Source organism: Lygodium microphyllum, chromosome 6 (genome assembly GCF_053477565.2).
Source record: "Lygodium microphyllum isolate KBCC chromosome 6, Lygodium_microphyllum_v1.1.10, whole genome shotgun sequence".
NCBI lineage: Eukaryota > Viridiplantae > Streptophyta > Polypodiopsida > Schizaeales > Lygodiaceae > Lygodium > Lygodium microphyllum.
The window spans coordinates 37,324,195-37,326,833 of NC_141140.1; positions in this window are offsets into that span (position 1 = coordinate 37,324,195).

A 2,639-nucleotide genomic window follows, 5' to 3' on the forward strand; every position below is an offset into this window, starting at 1 on the left:
CATACAAAAGGCTAGTCCAACCATGGAGATCGAGGTATGACATCTTTGATAGTCCTCAACCTACTCATGCCATTCTGTTTAACTCATCTTGCTCCATGTGCCTACTAGGCTAGGCAAGTAATGTGAATATGACCAAATTCTTTGCTTGCAATGAATTAGCTCCTTTCTAGAGTCATGAAGATACCAATTAGTGAAGTGAAGGATCTTCTACTAGGTTGCAATCAATTGTGGAAGAAGAAAAGTCATCTTTTTAACAAAAGCCATAACAATGTCTACCCAAGTGTGTTGTTGCACATGTAAAGATTATAATAGGGTGATCCACAAAGTTGCCATATGAATACTTATGTCCAACAAGGCAACATCATCATAATGATTTGGTATGGCAACATATTAAGTAACCCATACTTGGCCCAAATGGTTTTCTTGATTCCCACAGCATGAAATGAATGTGTTGCGTCAATTCTTGTAATGAATTTTGTGTCTAAAATTGATAAAATGTTCATTCAACTTAACTTTGTCGAGTTGGATTCACGATGGTAGCAACACGACATTCTCTAAACTTATTGTGAGTTAATGGATTCTTGGGCTCATTAACATAATCTAAGAATAGTGTATTTGACACACCAATCCATCATAGGACATTTCTTGCTCAAAAGATGTGACAAGGCCTCCATATTCCTCTCAGTGTTGATATCATGCATAAAATTTTCATATTCTAGCTTGACTTGATCTCATACCATGTTCACAATGTAATGGTTGGCATCATAGCATTAGTAAGAGTGTCTTTTGAAACCAACAAAATTCTATAGTAATCAAGGCATATCTAAATAATAGTTTGAGACTCTGTAACCACAGTAGCCCCTAACTTGAGTGGGCTTCTTTGAGCATCATTGGTGCCCCCCATATGCCCCATAACCCTCAACACAGGTAGCAACAAACCCAACAGCAATTGGCGTGTTTGCGCTTGTTTGGGCTACTGCCTCTCTTGTCAGATTGCCTCACTTCTAGGCTTCCCTATAGCTTAGCAATGGTCTTTGGCACCTTGGCAATGATTGCTATCCACCCCAGCATTCATCCTTTGGATTTGAGCTCAGTTTTGACATGTTGAGCTTTAGTCCTTGACTATGGAAACAGGGCAGATTGCTGTTATACTTCAGTTTTGAGCTCAGTTTTGACATGTTGAGCTTCAACCCTTGACTATGGAAACATGGCAGATTGTTGTTATACTTCCATGACAACATGTTTTGTTATGCCTATGGCTTGTATTATGCTACAGGGATGCTATCATTGTGCCTGGACTTTATGTTGATTCTTTGGAGCACTTGTGGGATGCTTTGAGCCATTGATAGCTCATTTTTCACACGATTTAGGCTATATATAGTTCTGGACAGCAAGCATTTACAGGGGACTTTATGCCTAATGCCTACGGATATGGTTTGGGAGCTTTATGATGTACCCATGTATGTGGAGTATGCCACATGTTGCCTTTTCCTTGGATATTGATTTGAGCTTGGATTGAGCACTGTTTAGCTCCGTTTTGGACAGTGATTTCAAGTGGTTTATAGCAGGTATGATCACACTTCTTAGTGGATATTTAATGCCTATTGGATTCAGGCTATGTCTTGGCTATCTACATTGATGTAGTGACTCTGAGGATTGACATAGAGCTTGGATTTGCTCTCGAATCATTGGTTGATCTTGAGCTCGCTTTGCATAGCATTTGGATCTCCATTTTTTATGTACTTCTGGTATGTACTTTACTTATATCTAACATGCTTGGCCTATGCCACTACTACATGCCCGTTACATTGTTTGGAGTTGGATGCTATTAAGCCTTGCTTTGGCTTGACATTTGATTGCTTGGGAGCTTACTTTGGCTGTTTCTCGACTTGCCAAAGTTACACTTTGGATGTACTTGATATCTATGGATGCTATGTATAGATGCTACGAAGCCTATATGCTCGAGATGTCTCACTCATGCTTGATCTTGGATACTTGTCACTAGTGCACTCTTACATGCTTTGTGCAAGCCTTTTTTCTTGATATTTATGGATTTTGTGCCAGTGGGAGCGTCTTTGGATGCTTGATAGACATTGAGTAGGTGGTTTATGCTACTTGAGCATTCGAACACTTAAGACTGGGATCTTCACTTGAGCATACATCTCTTTGTGTCAGGTCTTGCCAGTGTTGTGTACACTTTGCCCTATTACACAAGGGGTGTGTCAACTTATTGATGGATTATTTTGACATGCTTGGGTATTTGCTCGATGTACGTATGGCTATCACCTACTGATTTATGCATGCTTGATGCCGATTATGCTTTGACAATCAGTGTTTGACTTGGTTTATTCATTTTGCCTACAGTTTTTGCTTTCATTGTACCTGGCTGTAATTTATTACAGCAAGCAGTTACGCATGGACTGTCGTGGAACTTTCATGCTGAATCATCCTGATTTTATGTACTTTTGATAGTACTTGGTGGGAAACATCATGAGCTATTAGTTCATGGTCATTTTGCCTTGGTTTTGGTGGTATTTTGGTTGTTTACAACATAAAACAACAAACAGTTTTGAACTGTCTGCACAGTTTTGGACTGCAGTATGGCATTTTCTTCCACTGATAGTGCTATCTTCAACATC